This window comes from Hemiscyllium ocellatum, unplaced genomic scaffold, assembly GCF_020745735.1.
Source record: "Hemiscyllium ocellatum isolate sHemOce1 unplaced genomic scaffold, sHemOce1.pat.X.cur. scaffold_2071_pat_ctg1, whole genome shotgun sequence".
NCBI classification, from domain to species: domain Eukaryota; kingdom Metazoa; phylum Chordata; class Chondrichthyes; order Orectolobiformes; family Hemiscylliidae; genus Hemiscyllium; species Hemiscyllium ocellatum.
In genome coordinates, this window is record NW_026867961.1 from 40,018 (window position 1) to 63,271 (window position 23,254).

General features: G+C 44.7%; 10 non-coding genes across 10 annotated transcripts; all 10 read left to right on the forward strand.

The window, feature by feature from the left end:
• The first annotated feature begins 1,523 nt into the window (after window positions 1-1,523).
• On the forward strand, window positions 1,524-1,597 carry trnai-aau (transfer RNA isoleucine (anticodon AAU)). The gene has a single exon. It is a non-coding gene; the product is annotated as a tRNA-Ile (tRNA).
• A 2,218-nt stretch (window positions 1,598-3,815) lies between these two features.
• trnai-aau (transfer RNA isoleucine (anticodon AAU)) lies at window positions 3,816-3,889 on the forward strand. Its single transcript has one exon. It is a non-coding gene; the product is annotated as a tRNA-Ile (tRNA).
• A 2,217-nt stretch (window positions 3,890-6,106) lies between these two features.
• trnai-aau (transfer RNA isoleucine (anticodon AAU)) lies at window positions 6,107-6,180 on the forward strand. Its single transcript has one exon. It is a non-coding gene; the product is annotated as a tRNA-Ile (tRNA).
• A 2,218-nt stretch (window positions 6,181-8,398) lies between these two features.
• trnai-aau (transfer RNA isoleucine (anticodon AAU)) lies at window positions 8,399-8,472 on the forward strand. The gene has a single exon. It is a non-coding gene; the product is annotated as a tRNA-Ile (tRNA).
• Window positions 8,473-10,690: 2,218 nt separating this feature from the next.
• On the forward strand, window positions 10,691-10,764 carry trnai-aau (transfer RNA isoleucine (anticodon AAU)). Its single transcript has one exon. It is a non-coding gene; the product is annotated as a tRNA-Ile (tRNA).
• A 2,216-nt stretch (window positions 10,765-12,980) lies between these two features.
• On the forward strand, window positions 12,981-13,054 carry trnai-aau (transfer RNA isoleucine (anticodon AAU)). Its single transcript has one exon. It is a non-coding gene; the product is annotated as a tRNA-Ile (tRNA).
• Window positions 13,055-15,273: 2,219 nt separating this feature from the next.
• Window positions 15,274-15,347, forward strand: trnai-aau (transfer RNA isoleucine (anticodon AAU)). The gene has a single exon. It is a non-coding gene; the product is annotated as a tRNA-Ile (tRNA).
• Window positions 15,348-17,564: 2,217 nt separating this feature from the next.
• Window positions 17,565-17,638, forward strand: trnai-aau (transfer RNA isoleucine (anticodon AAU)). Its single transcript has one exon. It is a non-coding gene; the product is annotated as a tRNA-Ile (tRNA).
• Window positions 17,639-19,856: 2,218 nt separating this feature from the next.
• trnai-aau (transfer RNA isoleucine (anticodon AAU)) lies at window positions 19,857-19,930 on the forward strand. Its single transcript has one exon. It is a non-coding gene; the product is annotated as a tRNA-Ile (tRNA).
• Window positions 19,931-22,147: 2,217 nt separating this feature from the next.
• On the forward strand, window positions 22,148-22,221 carry trnai-aau (transfer RNA isoleucine (anticodon AAU)). The gene has a single exon. It is a non-coding gene; the product is annotated as a tRNA-Ile (tRNA).
• The last annotated feature ends 1,033 nt before the right edge of the window (window positions 22,222-23,254 follow it).

Consider the following 23,254-nt stretch of genomic DNA (forward strand, 5'->3'; position numbering starts at 1 on the left):
TGGTAAAGATTTTGAAAAAAGGGGAGATTTACAGAGCTATTAACACCAGGCTGAGAGAAGGTGAGTCAAGGCTCCAGATGCAAAGGTGATAATGACAGTGCACGGAGAGATTAAAGGGAGATTAGGAGCCGCGAATGACCAAGGCTGAAGCCAGTGTTACGAGACAAAATATGTGGGGGATGTGTGAAACAGAGACAAAATGGAAAACAGGGGAGAAGCGTAGCAAAGCGGGAAGAGGAGAGGAAAAATGTATTGACAGAGTGGGAAGCGACAGAAAGAGAGACAATCAAGAAATAAGAGGTACACAACAGTGAGAAAAACGCAAATAAAAATGGTAAGTAAAATAATTGAAATAAAATTATCTGAAGTTGTTTGAATTTAACAACTTCAGACAATTTTACTTCATTATTTTATTCATCTCTTTTATCATTTCACCTGCAATATCATAGAGCCATTAGATATGGACAGCACTGAAAACACAATCTTCGGTCTGGCTCGTCCATTCCGAACAGATATCCTCAACTGATCCAGCCACGATTGCATGCACTTGACCCATGTCTCTCTAAACCCTTCCGATTCAAATACACATCCAAATTCCTTAAAAATATTGGAATTGTAACAGCCATCACCAGCTCGTCCGGCAACTTATTGCAGACACTCACCACCCTTTGCGTGACGCCGTTGCTCCTCACTGCCTGTCGAATTCTCACCCTCCCACACCAGATTTATACCCTGTCGTGCTGCACTGCCCCACCTGAGCGAAACGAACTTATCTATTTACCCGAAAAATGCCCCTCATGATTGAAAAACCTTCATAAGGTCAGCTCCCAGCCTCTGACGCGCCAGGCAAAATAGTGAGAGAGTGTTCAGCCTGTAAGCGTTTGCACCTTTTCCATTTTCAAATGTAGGATGTAGCATGCTGTCTGAAGCAGTCATCTTAGCAGCTGATCTGTCGCTGACAAACGCTGCAGGAAGGCGTGATAACCTGCTAAATATGCTGTCAAACGAAGATTGCAAAAGCAACATGAGTCATTGAGCAAAACGTGCAATTGAGTTCTGCGCTGTTGCTGACTCTAAAGCAACTGCGTCCTTCGGGAGCAGAAAGAATCCCACAGTTGGGTTACAATTCCAATGCATTTGGCATAAGGTTCGCAGCAGTTTATCAGCAGCACGTAACCCTGACTCCAAAGGTCTGTGAGTTTCCAGAAGCACAGTGAGCGATCGTTGAAGGTACGTCTCAACCAGATGATATTTGTCAACATGACAAGCTGCAGCTGAGCTGGTGGCATTGCGATTGAAATTGCATGCGTCCGAACATTGTGCTTAATTTTGGATATCAGAGCAAATGGTTACCTCGAGTGTGCGCGTTCGGAAAAGTCAATGTTTTTTTTTGTTAAAAAACTTTGCAACGGATGGAAATACTTCAGACGATCATGCGATCGATTGCAAATCAGAAAACGAATAGCCGCCGTGGTTGTGAGCGCAGGCAATATAAGCCTTTGTTTTGAGCGCTGGGCTCTGTCGGTCGGTTAGCTCAGCTGGTTAGAGCGTGGTGCTAATAACGCCAAGGTCGTGGGTTCAATCCCCACACTGACCATGTGCAGCGCTCGTCTCGTCAGCTGTGTTGTGTCAAGGTTGGTCGTGGCTTTTGCTTTCACCGTCTGCAAGAACTTGTCACATGATCGATTCAGATGTGTATTCATTCGAAAGCCGACCATCGCTGTCATGGAACATCAACTCGTTGGTCCTATGCCGGATCTCAGCTGCGTTGCTGTATTTCCAAACAAAGTGCACCACGAAACCACAAAATCACCAAGCAGAAAGCCTCACCGGCGCAATAAAACATTTGACAGGGATAGACGCACAACTCGATCACCGTACCCATGATGACTGGTGGATGTTGTCTGCAGCAAATCAATCAGTCTCAATTGTTTTCACAAAGAAATGCAAAACATGAAATATATAAAGTATTAAGTCGACCTGGCACAGTCTCGGAGGAGAACCAGAGTTCAGGCTTCAATTCACTTCAAAGATTCGTTCAACGCATTTTCCTGGATCTCTGTTACTCCATTTCCCGCGACTTCCAGAGGGAATTCATTCGCTTGCTCACCTCTCATGCATCGACACTGGAGTCATCATATCCCCAGCAATATCACAGAGTCATTAATAAAAGCAAATTACTGCAGATGCTGGAATTCGAAACCAAAAGAGAAAATGCTGGAAAATCTCAGCAGGTCTGGCACCATCTGCAAGGAGAGAAAAGAGTTGACGTTTCGAGTCTAACTGACCCTTTGGTAAAGATTTTGAAAAAAGGGGAGATTTACAGAGCTATTAACACCAGGCTGAGAGAAGGTGAGTCAAGGCTCCAGATGCAAAGGTGATAATGACAGTGCACGGAGAGATTAAAGGGAGATTAGGAGCCGCGAATGACCAAGGCTGAAGCCAGTGTTACGAGACAAAATATGTGGGGGATGTGTGAAACAGAGACAAAATGGAAAACAGGGGAGAAGCGTAGCAAAGCGGGAAGAGGAGAGGAAAAATGTATTGACAGAGTGGGAAGCGACAGAAAGAGAGACAATCAAGAAATAAGAGGTACACAACAGTGAGAAAAACGCAAATAAAAAAGGTAAGTAAAATAATTGAAATAAAATTATCTGAAGTTGTTTGAATTTAACAACTTCAGACAATTTTACTTCATTATTTTATTCATCTCTTTTATCATTTCACCTGCAATATCATAGAGCCATTAGATATGGACAGCACTGAAAACACAATCTTCGGTCTGGCTCGTCCATTCCGAACAGATATCCTCAACTGATCCAGCCACGATTGCATGCACTTGACCCATGTCTCTCTAAACCCTTCCGATTCAAATACACATCCAAATTCCTTAAAAATATTGGAATTGTAACAGCCATCACCAGCTCGTCCGGCAACTTATTGCAGACACTCACCACCCTTTGCGTGACGCCGTTGCTCCTCACTGCCTGTCGAATTCTCACCCTCCCACACCAGATTTATACCCTGTCGTGCTGCACTGCCCCACCTGAGCGAAACGAACTTATCTATTTACCCGAAAAATGCCCCTCATGATTGAAAAACCTTCATAAGGTCAGCTCCCAGCCTCTGACGCGCCAGGCAAAATAGTGAGAGAGTGTTCAGCCTGTAAGCGTTTGCACCTTTTCCATTTTCAAATGTAGGATGTAGCATGCTGTCTGAAGCAGTCATCTTAGCAGCTGATCTGTCGCTGACAAACGCTGCAGGAAGGCGTGATAACCTGCTAAATATGCTGTCAAACGAAGATTGCAAAAGCAACATGAGTCATTGAGCAAAACGTGCAATTGAGTTCTGCGCTGTTGCTGACTCTAAAGCAACTGCGTCCTTCGGGAGCAGAAAGAATCCCACAGTTGGGTTACAATTCCAATGCATTTGGCATAAGGTTCGCAGCAGTTTATCAGCAGCACGTAACCCTGACTCCAAAGGTCTGTGAGTTTCCAGAAGCACAGTGAGCGATCGTTGAAGGTACGTCTCAACCAGATGATATTTGTCAACATGACAAGCTGCAGCTGAGCTGGTGGCATTGCGATTGAAATTGCATGCGTCCGAACATTGTGCTTAATTTTGAATATCAGAGCAAATGGTTACCTCGAGTGTGCGCGTTCGGAAGAGTCAATGTTTTTTTTTGTTAAAAAACTTTGCAACGGATGGAAATACTTCAGACGATCATGCGATCGATTGCAAATCAGAAAACGAATAGCCGCCGTGGTTGTGAGCGCAGGCAATATAAGCCTTTGTTTTGAGCGCCGGGCTCGGTCGGTCGGTTAGCTCAGCTGGTTAGAGCGTGGTGCTAATAACGCCAAGGTCGTGGGTTCAATCCCCACACTGACCATGTGCAGCGCTCGTCTCGTCAGCTGTGCTGTGTCAAGGTTTGTCGTGGCTTTTGCTTTCACCGTCTGCAAGAACTTGTCACATGATCGATTCAGATGTGTATTCATTCGAAAGCCGACCATCGCTGTCATGGAACATCAACTCGTTGGTCCTATGCCGGATCTCAGCTGCGTTGCTGTATTTCCAAACAAAGTGCACCACGAAACCACAAAATCACCAAGCAGAAAGCCTCACCGGCGCAATAAAACATTTGACAGGGATAGACGCACAACTCGATCACCGTACCCATGATGACTGGTGGATGTTGTCTGCAGCAAATCAATCAGTCTCAATTGTTTTCACAAAGAAATGCAAAACATGAAATATATAAAGTATTAAGTCGACCTGGCACAGTCTCGGAGGAGAACCAGAGTTCAGGCTTCAATTCACTTCAAAGATTCGTTCAACGCATTTTCCTGGATCTCTGTTACTCCATTTCCCGCGACTTCCAGAGGGAATTCATTCGCTTGCTCACCTCTCATGCATCGACACTGGAGTCATCATATCCCCAGCAATATCACAGAGTCATTAATAAAAGCAAATTACTGCAGATGCTGGAATTCGAAACCAAAAGAGAAAATGCTGGAAAATCTCAGCAGGTCTGGCACCATCTGCAAGGAGAGAAAAGAGTGACGTTTCGAGTCTAACTGACCCTTTGGTAAAGATTTTGAAAAAAGGGGAGATTTACAGAGCTATTAACACCAGGCTGAGAGAAGGTGAGTCAAGGCTCCAGATGCAAAGGTGATAATGACAGTGCACGGAGAGATTAAAGGGAGATTAGGAGCCGCGAATGACCAAGGCTGAAGCCAGTGTTACGAGACAAAATATGTGGGGGATGTGTGAAACAGAGACAAAATGGAAAACAGGGGAGAAGCGTAGCAAAGCGGGAAGAGGAGAGGAAAAATGTATTGACAGAGTGGGAAGCGACAGAAAGAGAGACAATCAAGAAATAAGAGGTACACAACAGTGAGAAAAACGCAAATAAAAAAGGTAAGTAAAATAATTGAAATAAAATTATCTGAAGTTGTTTGAATTTAACAACTTCAGACAATTTTACTTCATTATTTTATTCATCTCTTTTATCATTTCACCTGCAATATCATAGAGCCATTAGATATGGACAGCACTGAAAACACAATCTTCGGTCTGGCTCGTCCATTCCGAACAGATATCCTCAACTGATCCAGCCACGATTGCATGCACTTGACCCATGTCTCTCTAAACCCTTCCGATTCAAATACACATCCAAATTCCTTAAAAATATTGGAATTGTAACAGCCATCACCAGCTCGTCCGGCAACTTATTGCAGACACTCACCACCCTTTGCGTGACGCCGTTGCTCCTCACTGCCTGTCGAATTCTCACCCTCCCACACCAGATTTATACCCTGTCGTGCTGCACTGCCCCACCTGAGCGAAACGAACTTATCTATTTACCCGAAAAATGCCCCTCATGATTGAAAAACCTTCATAAGGTCAGCTCCCAGCCTCTGACGCGCCAGGCAAAATAGTGAGAGAGTGTTCAGCCTGTAAGCGTTTGCACCTTTTCCATTTTCAAATGTAGGATGTAGCATGCTGTCTGAAGCAGTCATCTTAGCAGCTGATCTGTCGCTGACAAACGCTGCAGGAAGGCGTGATAACCTGCTAAATATGCTGTCAAACGAAGATTGCAAAAGCAACATGAGTCATTGAGCAAAACGTGCAATTGAGTTCTGCGCTGTTGCTGACTCTAAAGCAACTGCGTCCTTCGGGAGCAGAAAGAATCCCACAGTTGGGTTACAATTCCAATGCATTTGGCATAAGGTTCGCAGCAGTTTATCAGCAGCACGTAACCCTGACTCCAAAGGTCTGTGAGTTTCCAGAAGCACAGTGAGCGATCGTTGAAGGTACGTCTCAACCAGATGATATTTGTCAACATGACAAGCTGCAGCTGAGCTGGTGGCATTGCGATTGAAATTGCATGCGTCCGAACATTGTGCTTAATTTTGGATATCAGAGCAAATGGTTACCTCGAGTGTGCGCGTTCGGAAAAGTCAATGTTTTTTTTTGTTAAAAAACTTTGCAACGGATGGAAATACTTCAGACGATCATGCGATCGATTGCAAATCAGAAAACGAATAGCCGCCGTGGTTGTGAGCGCAGGCAATATAAGCCTTTGTTTTGAGCGCTGGGCTCTGTCGGTCGGTTAGCTCAGCTGGTTAGAGCGTGGTGCTAATAACGCCAAGGTCGTGGGTTCAATCCCCACACTGACCATGTGCAGCGCTCGTCTCGTCAGCTGTGCTGTGTCAAGGTTTGTCGTGGCTTTTGCTTTCACCGTCTGCAAGAACTTGTCACATGATCGATTCAGATGTGTATTCATTCGAAAGCCGACCATCGCTGTCATGGAACATCAACTCGTTGGTCCTATGCCGGATCTCAGCTGCGTTGCTGTATTTCCAAACAAAGTGCACCACGAAACCACAAAATCACCAAGCAGAAAGCCTCACCGGCGCAATAAAACATTTGACAGGGATAGACGCACAACTCGATCACCGTACCCATGATGACTGGTGGATGTTGTCTGCAGCAAATCAATCAGTCTCAATTGTTTTCACAAAGAAATGCAAAACATGAAATATATAAAGTATTAAGTCGACCTGGCACAGTCTCGGAGGAGAACCAGAGTTCAGGCTTCAATTCACTTCAAAGATTCGTTCAATGCATTTTCCTGGATCTCTGTTACTCCATTTCCCGCGACTTCCAGAGGGAATTCATTCGCTTGCTCACCTCTCATGCATCGACACTGGAGTCATCATATCCCCAGCAATATCACAGAGTCATTAATAAAAGCAAATTACTGCAGATGCTGGAATTCGAAACCAAAAGAGAAAATGCTGGAAAATCTCAGCAGGTCTGGCACCATCTGCAAGGAGAGAAAAGAGTTGACGTTTCGAGTCTAACTGACCCTTTGGTAAAGATTTTGAAAAAAGGGGAGATTTACAGAGCTATTAACACCAGGCTGAGAGAAGGTGAGTCAAGGCTCCAGATGCAAAGGTGATAATGACAGTGCACGGAGAGATTAAAGGGAGATTAGGAGCCGCGAATGACCAAGGCTGAAGCCAGTGTTACGAGACAAAATATGTGGGGGATGTGTGAAACAGAGACAAAATGGAAAACAGGGGAGAAGCGTAGCAAAGCGGGAAGAGGAGAGGAAAAATGTATTGACAGAGTGGGAAGCGACAGAAAGAGAGACAATCAAGAAATAAGAGGTACACAACAGTGAGAAAAACGCAAATAAAAAAGGTAAGTAAAATAATTGAAATAAAATTATCTGAAGTTGTTTGAATTTAACAACTTCAGACAATTTTACTTCATTATTTTATTCATCTCTTTTATCATTTCACCTGCAATATCATAGAGCCATTAGATATGGACAGCACTGAAAACACAATCTTCGGTCTGGCTCGTCCATTCCGAACAGATATCCTCAACTGATCCAGCCACGATTGCATGCACTTGACCCATGTCTCTCTAAACCCTTCCGATTCAAATACACATCCAAATTCCTTAAAAATATTGGAATTGTAACAGCCATCACCAGCTCGTCCGGCAACTTATTGCAGACACTCACCACCCTTTGCGTGACGCCGTTGCTCCTCACTGCCTGTCGAATTCTCACCCTCCCACACCAGATTTATACCCTGTCGTGCTGCACTGCCCCACCTGAGCGAAACGAACTTATCTATTTACCCGAAAAATGCCCCTCATGATTGAAAAACCTTCATAAGGTCAGCTCCCAGCCTCTGACGCGCCAGGCAAAATAGTGAGAGAGTGTTCAGCCTGTAAGCGTTTGCACCTTTTCCATTTTCAAATGTAGGATGTAGCATGCTGTCTGAAGCAGTCATCTTAGCAGCTGATCTGTCGCTGACAAACGCTGCAGGAAGGCGTGATAACCTGCTAAATATGCTGTCAAACGAAGATTGCAAAAGCAACATGAGTCATTGAGCAAAACGTGCAATTGAGTTCTGCGCTGTTGCTGACTCTAAAGCAACTGCGTCCTTCGGGAGCAGAAAGAATCCCACAGTTGGGTTACAATTCCAATGCATTTGGCATAAGGTTCGCAGCAGTTTATCAGCAGCACGTAACCCTGACTCCAAAGGTCTGTGAGTTTCCAGAAGCACAGTGAGCGATCGTTGAAGGTACGTCTCAACCAGATGATATTTGTCAACATGACAAGCTGCAGCTGAGCTGGTGGCATTGCGATTGAAATTGCATGCGTCCGAACATTGTGCTTAATTTTGGATATCAGAGCAAATGGTTACCTCGAGTGTGCGCGTTCGGAAAAGTCAATGTTTTTTTTTGTTAAAAAACTTTGCAACGGATGGAAATACTTCAGACGATCATGCGATCGATTGCAAATCAGAAAACGAATAGCCGCCGTGGTTGTGAGCGCAGGCAATATAAGCCTTTGTTTTGAGCGCCGGGCTCGGTCGGTCGGTTAGCTCAGCTGGTTAGAGCGTGGTGCTAATAACGCCAAGGTCGTGGGTTCAATCCCCACACTGACCATGTGCAGCGCTCGTCTCGTCAGCTGTGCTGTGTCAAGGTTGGTCGTGGCTTTTGCTTTCACCGTCTGCAAGAACTTGTCACATGATCGATTCAGATGTGTATTCATTCGAAAGCCGACCATCGCTGTCATGGAACATCAACTCGTTGGTCCTATGCCGGATCTCAGCTGCGTTGCTGTATTTCCAAACAAAGTGCACCACGAAACCACAAAATCACCAAGCAGAAAGCCTCACCGGCGCAATAAAACATTTGACAGGGATAGACGCACAACTCGATCACCGTACCCATGATGACTGGTGGATGTTGTCTGCAGCAAATCAATCAGTCTCAATTGTTTTCACAAAGAAATGCAAAACATGAAATATATAAAGTATTAAGTCGACCTGGCACAGTCTCGGAGGAGAACCAGAGTTCAGGCTTCAATTCACTTCAAAGATTCGTTCAACGCATTTTCCTGGATCTCTGTTACTACATTTCCCGCGACTTCCAGAGGGAATTCATTCGCTTGCTCACCTCTCATGCATCGACACTGGAGTCATCATATCCCCAGCAATATCACAGAGTCATTAATAAAAGCAAATTACTGCAGATGCTGGAATTCGAAACCAAAAGAGAAAATGCTGGAAAATCTCAGCAGGTCTGGCACCATCTGCAAGGAGAGAAAAGAGTTGACGTTTCGAGTCTAACTGACCCTTTGGTAAAGATTTTGAAAAAAGGGGAGATTTACAGAGCTATTAACACCAGGCTGAGAGAAGGTGAGTCAAGGCTCCAGATGCAAAGGTGATAATGACAGTGCACGGAGAGATTAAAGGGAGATTAGGAGCCGCGAATGACCAAGGCTGAAGCCAGTGTTACGAGACAAAATATGTGGGGGATGTGTGAAACAGAGACAAAATGGAAAACAGGGGAGAAGCGTAGCAAAGCGGGAAGAGGAGAGGAAAAATGTATTGACAGAGTGGGAAGCGACAGAAAGAGAGACAATCAAGAAATAAGAGGTACACAACAGTGAGAAAAACGCAAATAAAAAAGGTAAGTAAAATAATTGAAATAAAATTATCTGAAGTTGTTTGAATTTAACAACTTCAGACAATTTTACTTCATTATTTTATTCATCTCTTTTATCATTTCACCTGCAATATCATAGAGCCATTAGATATGGACAGCACTGAAAACACAATCTTCGGTCTGGCTCGTCCATTCCGAACAGATATCCTCAACTGATCCAGCCACGATTGCATGCACTTGACCCATGTCTCTCTAAACCCTTCCGATTCAAATACACATCCAAATTCCTTAAAAATATTGGAATTGTAACAGCCATCACCAGCTCGTCCGGCAACTTATTGCAGACACTCACCACCCTTTGCGTGACGCCGTTGCTCCTCACTGCCTGTCGAATTCTCACCCTCCCACACCAGATTTATACCCTGTCGTGCTGCACTGCCCCACCTGAGCGAAACGAACTTATCTATTTACCCGAAAAATGCCCCTCATGATTGAAAAACCTTCATAAGGTCAGCTCCCAGCCTCTGACGCGCCAGGCAAAATAGTGAGAGAGTGTTCAGCCTGTAAGCGTTTGCACCTTTTCCATTTTCAAATGTAGGATGTAGCATGCTGTCTGAAGCAGTCATCTTAGCAGCTGATCTGTCGCTGACAAACGCTGCAGGAAGGCGTGATAACCTGCTAAATATGCTGTCAAACGAAGATTGCAAAAGCAACATGAGTCATTGAGCAAAACGTGCAATTGAGTTCTGCGCTGTTGCTGACTCTAAAGCAACTGCGTCCTTCGGGAGCAGAAAGAATCCCACAGTTGGGTTACAATTCCAATGCATTTGGCATAAGGTTCGCAGCAGTTTATCAGCAGCACGTAACCCTGACTCCAAAGGTCTGTGAGTTTCCAGAAGCACAGTGAGCGATCGTTGAAGGTACGTCTCAACCAGATGATATTTGTCAACATGACAAGCTGCAGCTGAGCTGGTGGCATTGCGATTGAAATTGCATGCGTCCGAACATTGTGCTTAATTTTGGATATCAGAGCAAATGGTTACCTCGAGTGTGCGCGTTCGGAAAAGTCAATGTTTTTTTTTGTTAAAAAACTTTGCAACGGATGGAAATACTTCAGACGATCATGCGATCGATTGCAAATCAGAAAACGAATAGCCGCCGTGGTTGTGAGCGCAGGCAATATAAGCCTTTGTTTTGAGCGCCGGGCTCGGTCGGTCGGTTAGCTCAGCTGGTTAGAGCGTGGTGCTAATAACGCCAAGGTCGTGGGTTCAATCCCCACACTGACCATGTGCAGCGCTCGTCTCGTCAGCTGTGCTGTGTCAAGGTTGGTCGTGGCTTTTGCTTTCACCGTCTGCAAGAACTTGTCACATGATCGATTCAGATGTGTATTCATTCGAAAGCCGACCATCGCTGTCATGGAACATCAACTCGTTGGTCCTATGCCGGATCTCAGCTGCGTTGCTGTATTTCCAAACAAAGTGCACCACGAAACCACAAAATCACCAAGCAGAAAGCCTCACCGGCGCAATAAAACATTTGACAGGGATAGACGCACAACTCGATCACCGTACCCATGATGACTGGTGGATGTTGTCTGCAGCAAATCAATCAGTCTCAATTGTTTTCACAAAGAAATGCAAAACATGAAATATATAAAGTATTAAGTCGACCTGGCACAGTCTCGGAGGAGAACCAGAGTTCAGGCTTCAATTCACTTCAAAGATTCGTTCAATGCATTTTCCTGGATCTCTGTTACTACATTTCCCGCGACTTCCAGAGGGAATTCATTCGCTTGCTCACCTCTCATGCATCGACACTGGAGTCATCATATCCCCAGCAATATCACAGAGTCATTAATAAAAGCAAATTACTGCAGATGCTGGAATTCGAAACCAAAAGAGAAAATGCTGGAAAATCTCAGCAGGTCTGGCACCATCTGCAAGGAGAGAAAAGAGTTGACGTTTCGAGTCTAACTGACCCTTTGGTAAAGATTTGAAAAAAGGGGAGATTTACAGAGCTATTAACACCAGGCTGAGAGAAGGTGAGTCAAGGCTCCAGATGCAAAGGTGATAATGACAGTGCACGGAGAGATTAAAGGGAGATTAGGAGCCGCGAATGACCAAGGCTGAAGCCAGTGTTACGAGACAAAATATGTGGGGGATGTGTGAAACAGAGACAAAATGGAAAACAGGGGAGAAGCGTAGCAAAGCGGGAAGAGGAGAGGAAAAATGTATTGACAGAGTGGGAAGCGACAGAAAGAGAGACAATCAAGAAATAAGAGGTACACAACAGTGAGAAAAACGCAAATAAAAAAGGTAAGTAAAATAATTGAAATAAAATTATCTGAAGTTGTTTGAATTTAACAACTTCAGACAATTTTACTTCATTATTTTATTCATCTCTTTTATCATTTCACCTGCAATATCATAGAGCCATTAGATATGGACAGCACTGAAAACACAATCTTCGGTCTGGCTCGTCCATTCCGAACAGATATCCTCAACTGATCCAGCCACGATTGCATGCACTTGACCCATGTCTCTCTAAACCCTTCCGATTCAAATACACATCCAAATTCCTTAAAAATATTGGAATTGTAACAGCCATCACCAGCTCGTCCGGCAACTTATTGCAGACACTCACCACCCTTTGCGTGACGCCGTTGCTCCTCACTGCCTGTCGAATTCTCACCCTCCCACACCAGATTTATACCCTGTCGTGCTGCACTGCCCCACCTGAGCGAAACGAACTTATCTATTTACCCGAAAAATGCCCCTCATGATTGAAAAACCTTCATAAGGTCAGCTCCCAGCCTCTGACGCGCCAGGCAAAATAGTGAGAGAGTGTTCAGCCTGTAAGCGTTTGCACCTTTTCCATTTTCAAATGTAGGATGTAGCATGCTGTCTGAAGCAGTCATCTTAGCAGCTGATCTGTCGCTGACAAACGCTGCAGGAAGGCGTGATAACCTGCTAAATATGCTGTCAAACGAAGATTGCAAAAGCAACATGAGTCATTGAGCAAAACGTGCAATTGAGTTCTGCGCTGTTGCTGACTCTAAAGCAACTGCGTCCTTCGGGAGCAGAAAGAATCCCACAGTTGGGTTACAATTCCAATGCATTTGGCATAAGGTTCGCAGCAGTTTATCAGCAGCACGTAACCCTGACTCCAAAGGTCTGTGAGTTTCCAGAAGCACAGTGAGCGATCGTTGAAGGTACGTCTCAACCAGATGATATTTGTCAACATGACAAGCTGCAGCTGAGCTGGTGGCATTGCGATTGAAATTGCATGCGTCCGAACATTGTGCTTAATTTTGAATATCAGAGCAAATGGTTACCTCGAGTGTGCGCGTTCGGAAAGTCAATGTTTTTTTTGTTTAAAAAACTTTGCAACGGAAGGAAATACTTCAGACGATCATGCGATCGATTGCAAATCAGAAAACGAATAGCCGCCGTGGTTGTGAGCGCAGGCAATATAAGCCTTTGTTTTGAGCGCTGGGCTCTGTCGGTCGGTTAGCTCAGCTGGTTAGAGCGTGGTGCTAATAACGCCAAGGTCGTGGGTTCAATCCCCACACTGACCATGTGCAGCGCTCGTCTCGTCAGCTGTGTTGTGTCAAGGTTGGTCGTGGCTTTTGCTTTCACCGTCTGCAAGAACTTGTCACATGATCGATTCAGATGTGTATTCATTCGAAAGCCGACCATCGCTGTCATGGAACATCAACTCGTTGGTCCTATGCCGGATCTCAGCTGCGTTGCTGTATTTCCAAACAAAGTGCACCACGAAACCACAAAATCACCAAGCAGAAAGCCTCACCGGCGCAATAAAACATTTGACAGGGATAGACGCACAACTCGATCACCGTACCCATGATGACTGGTGGATGTTGTCTGCAGCAAATCAATCAGTCTCAATTGTTTTCACAAAGAAATGCAAAACATGAAATATATAAAGTATTAAGTCGACCTGGCACAGTCTCGGAGGAGAACCAGAGTTCAGGCTTCAATTCACTTCAAAGATTCGTTCAATGCATTTTCCTGGATCTCTGTTACTACATTTCCCGCGACTTCCAGAGGGAATTCATTCGCTTGCTCACCTCTCATGCATCGACACTGGAGTCATCATATCCCCAGCAATATCACAGAGTCATTAATAAAAGCAAATTACTGCAGATGCTGGAATTCGAAACCAAAAGAGAAAATGCTGGAAAATCTCAGCAGGTCTGGCACCATCTGCAAGGAGAGAAAAGAGTTGACGTTTCGAGTCTAACTGACCCTTTGGTAAAGATTTTGAAAAAAGGGGAGATTTACAGAGCTATTAACATCAGGCTGAGAGAAGGTGAGTCAAGGCTCCAGATGCAAAGGTGATAATGACAGTGCACGGAGAGATTAAAGGGAGATTAGGAGCCGCGAATGACCAAGGCTGAAGCCAGTGTTACGAGACAAAATATGTGGGGGATGTGTGAAACAGAGACAAAATGGAAAACAGGGGAGAAGCGTAGCAAAGCGGGAAGAGGAGAGGAAAAATGTATTGACAGAGTGGGAAGCGACAGAAAGAGAGACAATCAAGAAATAAGAGGTACACAACAGTGAGAAAAACGCAAATAAAAAAGGTAAGTAAAATAATTGAAATAAAATTATCTGAAGTTGTTTGAATTTAACAACTTCAGACAATTTTACTTCATTATTTTATTCATCTCTTTTATCATTTCACCTGCAATATCATAGAGCCATTAGATATGGACAGCACTGAAAACACAATCTTCGGTCTGGCTCGTCCATTCCGAACAGATATCCTCAACTGATCCAGCCACGATTGCATGCACTTGACCCATGTCTCTCTAAACCCTTCCGATTCAAATACACATCCAAATTCCTTAAAAATATTGGAATTGTAACAGCCATCACCAGCTCGTCCGGCAACTTATTGCAGACACTCACCACCCTTTGCGTGACGCCGTTGCTCCTCACTGCCTGTCGAATTCTCACCCTCCCACACCAGATTTATACCCTGTCGTGCTGCACTGCCCCACCTGAGCGAAACGAACTTATCTATTTACCCGAAAAATGCCCCTCATGATTGAAAAAACCTTCATAAGGTCAGCTCCCAGCCTCTGACGCGCCAGGCAAAATAGTGAGAGAGTGTTCAGCCTGTAAGCGTTTGCACCTTTTCCATTTTCAAATGTAGGATGTAGCATGCTGTCTGAAGCAGTCATCTTAGCAGCTGATCTGTCGCTGACAAACGCTGCAGGAAGGCGTGATAACCTGCTAAATATGCTGTCAAACGAAGATTGCAAAAGCAACATGAGTCATTGAGCAAAACGTGCAATTGAGTTCTGCGCTGTTGCTGACTCTAAAGCAACTGCGTCCTTCGGGAGCAGAAAGAATCCCACAGTTGGGTTACAATTCCAATGCATTTGGCATAAGGTTCGCAGCAGTTTATCAGCAGCACGTAACCCTGACTCCAAAGGTCTGTGAGTTTCCAGAAGCACAGTGAGCGATCGTTGAAGGTACGTCTCAACCAGATGATATTTGTCAACATGACAAGCTGCAGCTGAGCTGGTGGCATTGCGATTGAAATTGCATGCGTCCGAACATTGTGCTTAATTTTGGATATCAGAGCAAATGGTTACCTCGAGTGTGCGCGTTCGGAAGAGTCAATGTTTTTTTTTGTTAAAAAACTTTGCAACGGAAGGAAATACTTCAGACGATCATGCGATCGATTGCAAATCAGAAAACGAATAGCCGCCGTGGTTGTGAGCGCAGGCAATATAAGCCTTTGTTTTGAGCGCTGGGCTCTGTCGGTCGGTTAGCTCAGCTGGTTAGAGCGTGGTGCTAATAACGCCAAGGTCGTGGGTTCAATCCCCACACTGACCATGTGCAGCGCTCGTCTCGTCAGCTGTGTTGTGTCAAGGTTGGTCGTGGCTTTTGCTTTCACCGTCTGCAAGAACTTGTCACATGATCGATTCAGATGTGTATTCATTCGAAAGCCGACCATCGCTGTCATGGAACATCAACTCGTTGGTCCTATGCCGGATCTCAGCTGCGTTGCTGTATTTCCAAACAAAGTGCACCACGAAACCACAAAATCACCAAGCAGAAAGCCTCACCGGCGCAATAAAACATTTGACAGGGATAGACGCACAACTCGATCACCGTACCCATGATGACTGGTGGATGTTGTCTGCAGCAAATCAATCAGTCTCAATTGTTTTCACAAAGAAATGCAAAACATGAAATATATAAAGTATTAAGTCGACCTGGCACAGTCTCGGAGGAGAACCAGAGTTCAGGCTTCAATTCACTTCAAAGATTCGTTCAATGCATTTTCCTGGATCTCTGTTACTACATTTCCCGCGACTTCCAGAGGGAATTCATTCGCTTGCTCACCTCTCATGCATCGACACTGGAGTCATCATATCCCCAGCAATATCACAGAGTCATTAATAAAAGCAAATTACTGCAGATGCTGGAATTCGAAACCAAAAGAGAAAATGCTGGAAAATCTCAGCAGGTCTGGCACCATCTGCAAGGAGAGAAAAGAGTTGACGTTTCGAGTCTAACTGACCCTTTGGTAAAGATTTTGAAAAAAGGGGAGATTTACAGAGCTATTAACACCAGGCTGAGAGAAGGTGAGTCAAGGCTCCAGATGCAAAGGTGATAATGACAGTGCACGGAGAGATTAAAGGGAGATTAGGAGCCGCGAATGACCAAGGCTGAAGCCAGTGTTACGAGACAAAATATGTGGGGGATGTGTGAAACAGAGACAAAATGGAAAACAGGGGAGAAGCGTAGCAAAGCGGGAAGAGGAGAGGAAAAATGTATTGACAGAGTGGGAAGCGACAGAAAGAGAGACAATCAAGAAATAAGAGGTACACAACAGTGAGAAAAACGCAAATAAAAATGGTAAGTAAAATAATTGAAATAAAATTATCTGAAGTTGTTTGAATTTAACAACTTCAGACAATTTTACTTCATTATTTTATTCATCTCTTTTATCATTTCACCTGCAATATCATAGAGCCATTAGATATGGACAGCACTGAAAACACAATCTTCGGTCTGGCTCGTCCATTCCGAACAGATATCCTCAACTGATCCAGCCACGATTGCATGCACTTGACCCATGTCTCTCTAAACCCTTCCGATTCAAATACACATCCAAATTCCTTAAAAATATTGGAATTGTAACAGCCATCACCAGCTCGTCCGGCAACTTATTGCAGACACTCACCACCCTTTGCGTGACGCCGTTGCTCCTCACTGCCTGTCGAATTCTCACCCTCCCACACCAGATTTATACCCTGTCGTGCTGCACTGCCCCACCTGAGCGAAACGAACTTATCTATTTACCCGAAAAATGCCCCTCATGATTGAAAAACCTTCATAAGGTCAGCTCCCAGCCTCTGACGCGCCAGGCAAAATAGTGAGAGAGTGTTCAGCCTGTAAGCGTTTGCACCTTTTCCATTTTCAAATGTAGGATGTAGCATGCTGTCTGAAGCAGTCATCTTAGCAGCTGATCTGTCGCTGACAAACGCTGCAGGAAGGCGTGATAACCTGCTAAATATGCTGTCAAACGAAGATTGCAAAAGCAACATGAGTCATTGAGCAAAACGTGCAATTGAGTTCTGCGCTGTTGCTGACTCTAAAGCAACTGCGTCCTTCGGGAGCAGAAAGAATCCCACAGTTGGGTTACAATTCCAATGCATTTGGCATAAGGTTCGCAGCAGTTTATCAGCAGCACGTAACCCTGACTCCAAAGGTCTGTGAGTTTCCAGAAGCACAGTGAGCGATCGTTGAAGGTACGTCTCAACCAGATGATATTTGTCAACATGACAAGCTGCAGCTGAGCTGGTGGCATTGCGATTGAAATTGCATGCGTCCGAACATTGTGCTTAATTTTGAATATCAGAGCAAATGGTTACCTCGAGTGTGCGCGTTCGGAAAGTCAATGTTTTTTTTGTTTAAAAAACTTTGCAACGGAAGGAAATACTTCAGACGATCATGCGATCGATTGCAAATCAGAAAACGAATAGCCGCCGTGGTTGTGAGCGCAGGCAATATAAGCCTTTGTTTTGAGCGCTGGGCTCTGTCGGTCGGTTAGCTCAGCTGGTTAGAGCGTGGTGCTAATAACGCCAAGGTCGTGGGTTCAATCCCCACACTGACCATGTGCAGCGCTCGTCTCGTCAGCTGTGTTGTGTCAAGGTTGGTCGTGGCTTTTGCTTTCACCGTCTGCAAGAACTTGTCACATGATCGATTCAGATGTGTATTCATTCGAAAGCCGACCATCGCTGTCATGGAACATCAACTCGTTGGTCCTATGCCGGATCTCAGCTGCGTTGCTGTATTTCCAAACAAAGTGCACCACGAAACCACAAAATCACCAAGCAGAAAGCCTCACCGGCGCAATAAAACATTTGACAGGGATAGACGCACAACTCGATCACCGTACCCATGATGACTGGTGGATGTTGTCTGCAGCAAATCAATCAGTCTCAATTGTTTTCACAAAGAAATGCAAAACATGAAATATATAAAGTATTAAGTCGACCTGGCACAGTCTCGGAGGAGAACCAGAGTTCAGGCTTCAATTCACTTCAAAGATTCGTTCAATGCATTTTCCTGGATCTCTGTTACTACATTTCCCGCGACTTCCAGAGGGAATTCATTCGCTTGCTCACCTCTCATGCATCGACACTGGAGTCATCATATCCCCAGCAATATCACAGAGTCATTAATAAAAGCAAATTACTGCAGATGCTGGAATTCGAAACCAAAAGAGAAAATGCTGGAAAATCTCAGCAGGTCTGGCACCATCTGCAAGGAGAGAAAAGAGTTGACGTTTCGAGTCTAACTGACCCTTTGGTAAAGATTTTGAAAAAAGGGGAGATTTACAGAGCTATTAACACCAGGCTGAGAGAAGGTGAGTCAAGGCTCCAGATGCAAAGGTGATAATGACAGTGCACGGAGAGATTAAAGGGAGATTAGGAGCCGCGAATGACCAAGGCTGAAGCCAGTGTTACGAGACAAAATATGTGGGGGATGTGTGAAACAGAGACAAAATGGAAAACAGGGGAGAAGCGTAGCAAAGCGGGAAGAGGAGAGGAAAAATGTATTGACAGAGTGGGAAGCGACAGAAAGAGAGACAATCAAGAAATAAGAGGTACACAACAGTGAGAAAAACGCAAATAAAAAAGGTAAGTAAAATAATTGAAATAAAATTATCTGAAGTTGTTTGAATTTAACAACTTCAGACAATTTTACTTCATTATTTTATTCATCTCTTTTATCATTTCACCTGCAATATCATAGAGCCATTAGATATGGACAGCACTGAAAACACAATCTTCGGTCTGGCTCGTCCATTCCGAACAGATATCCTCAACTGATCCAGCCACGATTGCATGCACTTGACCCATGTCTCTCTAAACCCTTCCGATTCAAATACACATCCAAATTCCTTAAAAATATTGGAATTGTAACAGCCATCACCAGCTCGTCCGGCAACTTATTGCAGACACTCACCACCCTTTGCGTGACGCCGTTGCTCCTCACTGCCTGTCGAATTCTCACCCTCCCACACCAGATTTATACCCTGTCGTGCTGCACTGCCCCACCTGAGCGAAACGAACTTATCTATTTACCCGAAAAATGCCCCTCATGATTGAAAAACCTTCATAAGGTCAGCTCCCAGCCTCTGACGCGCCAGGCAAAATAGTGAGAGAGTGTTCAGCCTGTAAGCGTTTGCACCTTTTCCATTTTCAAATGTAGGATGTAGCATGCTGTCTGAAGCAGTCATCTTTGCAGCTGATCTGTCGCTGACAAACGCTGCAGGAAGGCGTGATAACCTGCTAAATATGCTGTCAAACGAAGATTGCAAAAGCAACATGAGTCATTGAGCAAAACGTGCAATTGAGTTCTGCGCTGTTGCTGACTCTAAAGCAACTGCGTCCTTCGGGAGCAGAAAGAATCCCACAGTTGGGTTACAATTCCAATGCATTTGGCATAAGGTTCGCAGCAGTTTATCAGCAGCACATAACCCTGACTCCAAAGGTCTGTGAGTTTCCAGAAGCACAGTGAGCGATCGTTGAAGGTACGTCTCAACCAGATGATATTTGTCAACATGACAAGCTGCAGCTGAGCTGGTGGCATTGCGATTGAAATTGCATGCGTCCGAACATTGTGCTTAATTTTGGATATCAGAGCAAATGGTTACCTCGAGTGTGCGCGTTCGGAAAAGTCAATGTTTTTTTTTGTTAAAAAACTTTGCAACGGATGGAAATACTTCAGACGATCATGCGATCGATTGCAAATCAGAAAACGAATAGCCGCCGTGGTTGTGAGCGCAGGCAATATAAGCCTTTGTTTTGAGCGCCGGGCTCGGTCGGTCGGTTAGCTCAGCTGGTTAGAGCGTGGTGCTAATAACGCCAAGGTCGTGGGTTCAATCCCCACACTGACCATGTGCAGCGCTCGTCTCGTCAGCTGTGCTGTGTCAAGGTTGGTCGTGGCTTTTGCTTTCACCGTCTGCAAGAACTTGTCACATGATCGATTCAGATGTGTATTCATTCGAAAGCCGACCATCGCTGTCATGGAACATCAACTCGTTGGTCCTATGCCGGATCTCAGCTGCGTTGCTGTATTTCCAAACAAAGTGCACCACGAAACCACAAAATCACCAAGCAGAAAGCCTCACCGGCGCAATAAAACATTTGACAGGGATAGACGCACAACTCGATCACCGTACCCATGATGACTGGTGGATGTTGTCTGCAGCAAATCAATCAGTCTCAATTGTTTTCACAAAGAAATGCAAAACATGAAATATATAAAGTATTAAGTCGACCTGGCACAGTCTCGGAGGAGAACCAGAGTTCAGGCTTCAATTCACTTCAAAGATTCGTTCAATGCATTTTCCTGGATCTCTGTTACTACATTTCCCGCGACTTCCAGAGGGAATTCATTCGCTTGCTCACCTCTCATGCATCGACACTGGAGTCATCATATCCCCAGCAATATCACAGAGTCATTAATAAAAGCAAATTACTGCAGATGCTGGAATTCGAAACCAAAAGAGAAAATGCTGGAAAATCTCAGCAGGTCTGGCACCATCTGCAAGGAGAGAAAAGAGTGACGTTTCGAGTCTAACTGACCCTTTGGTAAAGATTTTGAAAAAAGGGGAGATTTACAGAGCTATTAACACCAGGCTGAGAGAAGGTGAGTCAAGGCTCCAGATGCAAAGGTGATAATGACAGTGCACGGAGAGATTAAAGGGAGATTAGGAGCCGCGAATGACCAAGGCTGAAGCCAGTGTTACGAGACAAAATATGTGGGGGATGTGTGAAACAGAGACAAAATGGAAAACAGGGGAGAAGCGTAGCAAAGCGGGAAGAGGAGAGGAAAAATGTATTGACAGAGTGGGAAGCGACAGAAAGAGAGACAATCAAGAAATAAGAGGTACACAACAGTGAGAAAAACGCAAATAAAAAAGGTAAGTAAAATAATTGAAATAAAATTATCTGAAGTTGTTTGAATTTAACAACTTCAGACAATTTTACTTCATTATTTTATTCATCTCTTTTATCATTTCACCTGCAATATCATAGAGCCATTAGATATGGACAGCACTGAAAACACAATCTTCGGTCTGGCTCGTCCATTCCGAACAGATATCCTCAACTGATCCAGCCACGATTGCATGCACTTGACCCATGTCTCTCTAAACCCTTCCGATTCAAATACACATCCAAATTCCTTAAAAATATTGGAATTGTAACAGCCATCACCAGCTCGTCCGGCAACTTATTGCAGACACTCACCACCCTTTGCGTGACGCCGTTGCTCCTCACTGCCTGTCGAATTCTCACCCTCCCACACCAGATTTATACCCTGTCGTGCTGCACTGCCCCACCTGAGCGAAACGAACTTATCTATTTACCCGAAAAATGCCCCTCATGATTGAAAAACCTTCATAAGGTCAGCTCCCAGCCTCTGACGCGCCAGGCAAAATAGTGAGAGAGTGTTCAGCCTGTAAGCGTTTGCACCTTTTCCATTTTCAAATGTAGGATGTAGCATGCTGTCTGAAGCAGTCATCTTAGCAGCTGATCTGTCGCTGACAAACGCTGCAGGAAGGCGTGATAACCTGCTAAATATGCTGTCAAACGAAGATTGCAAAAGCAACATGAGTCATTGAGCAAAACGTGCAATTGAGTTCTGCGCTGTTGCTGACTCTAAAGCAACTGCGTCCTTCGGGAGCAGAAAGAATCCCACAGTTGGGTTACAATTCCAATGCATTTGGCATAAGGTTCGCAGCAGTTTATCAGCAGCACATAACCCTGACTCCAAAGGTCTGTGAGTTTCCAGAAGCACAGTGAGCGATCGTTGAAGGTACGTCTCAACCAGATGATATTTGTCAACATGACAAGCTGCAGCTGAGCTGGTGGCATTGCGATTGAAATTGCATGCGTCCGAACATTGTGCTTAATTTTGGATATCAGAGCAAATGGTTACCTCGAGTGTGCGCGTTCGGAAAAGTCAATGTTTTTTTTGTTTAAAAAACTTTGCAACGGAAGGAAATACTTCAGACGATCATGCGATCGATTGCAAATCAGAAAACGAATAGCCGCCGTGGTTGTGAGCGCAGGCAATATAAGCCTTTGTTTTGACTGATGGGCTCCTTCGGTCGGTTAGCTCAGCTGGTTAGAGCGTGGTGCTAATAACGCCAAGGTCGTGGGTTCAATCCCCACACTGACCATGTGCAGCGCTCGTCTCGTCAGCTGTGCTGTGTCAAGGTTGGTCGTGGCTTTTGCTTTCACCGTCTGCAAGAACTTGTCACATGATCGATTCAGATGTGTATTCATTCGAAAGCCGACCATCGCTGTCATGGAACATCAACTCGTTGGTCCTATGCCGGATCTCAGCTGCGTTGCTGTATTTCCAAACAAAGTGCACCACGAAACCACAAAATCACCAAGCAGAAAGCCTCACCGGCGCAATAAAACATTTGACAGGGATAGACGCACAACTCGATCACCGTACCCATGATGACTGGTGGATGTTGTCTGCAGCAAATCAATCAGTCTCAATTGTTTTCACAAAGAAATGCAAAACATGAAATATATAAAGTATTAAGTCGACCTGGCACAGTCTCGGAGGAGAACCAGAGTTCAGGCTTCAATTCACTTCAAAGATTCGTTCAACGCATTTTCCTGGATCTCTGTTACTACATTTCCCGCGACTTCCAGAGGGAATTCATTCGCTTGCTCACCTCTCATGCATCGACACTGGAGTCATCATATCCCCAGCAATATCACAGAGTCATTAATAAAAGCAAATTACTGCAGATGCTGGAATTCGAAACCAAAAGAGAAAATGCTGGAAAATCTCAGCAGGTCTGGCACCATCTGCAAGGAGAGAAAAGAGTTGACGTTTCGAGTCTAACTGACCCTTTGGTAAAGATTTTGAAAAAAGGGGAGATTTACAGAGCTATTAACACCAGGCTGAGAGAAGGTGAGTCAAGGCTCCAGATGCAAAGGTGATAATGACAGTGCACGGAGAGATTAAAGGGAGATTAGGAGCCGCGAATGACCAAGGCTGAAGCCAGTGTTACGAGACAAAATATGTGGGGGATGTGTGAAACAGAGACAAAATGGAAAACAGGGGAGAAGCGTAGCAAAGCGGGAAGAGGAGAGGAAAAATGTATTGACAGAGTGGGAAGCGACAGAAAGAGAGACAATCAAGAAATAAGAGGTACACAACAGTGAGAAAAACGCAAATAAAAAAGGTAA